A 533-nucleotide genomic window follows, 5' to 3' on the forward strand; every position below is an offset into this window, starting at 1 on the left:
GACTGACGCAAAGAGGTGTGATAGAAATGGGGATTAACGCTCTGGTCTTTGATATAATCCGGAAGGAAGACAGAATTAATGGATGACGACATTCTTATGAGACGTCACTCCATGATATCTTATGAATGCCCGCAGGATCTCCCTTTCATCCACAACTTTACTTTTCATGGGCTTAATGAATAAATTTCCTTTCCCTTCCAAAAACTCCCCAACCCCACGAATGTCATAAACACCACAAATGCCTCACAGACGCTGTCGTCAGTCCCATTTAAGAAAAACGCATAGGGACTCTGGGAGGAAGACAGAATGAATGGATGGCGAAATAACCTATGAGACGTCAACCATTTCTGTCATATCAAGTTTACATTCATTTACTCCTTTAACTTTCACCCAAACATGAGGCACATTTATTTTAATAATGATAACATTTTATCCGTGACGTTCCTCGTCATTTTCATACTGAGCTGTCCCTCATCGGTGACCCAAGCGCTGCCCTAATCAACGCTGCGTATCCGGCAGCTCCAAAGGGAGGC

This window comes from Frankliniella occidentalis, unplaced genomic scaffold (genome assembly GCF_000697945.3).
Source record: "Frankliniella occidentalis isolate FOCC.00 unplaced genomic scaffold, Focc_3.1 Scaffold51, whole genome shotgun sequence".
Lineage (NCBI taxonomy): Eukaryota > Metazoa > Arthropoda > Insecta > Thysanoptera > Thripidae > Frankliniella > Frankliniella occidentalis.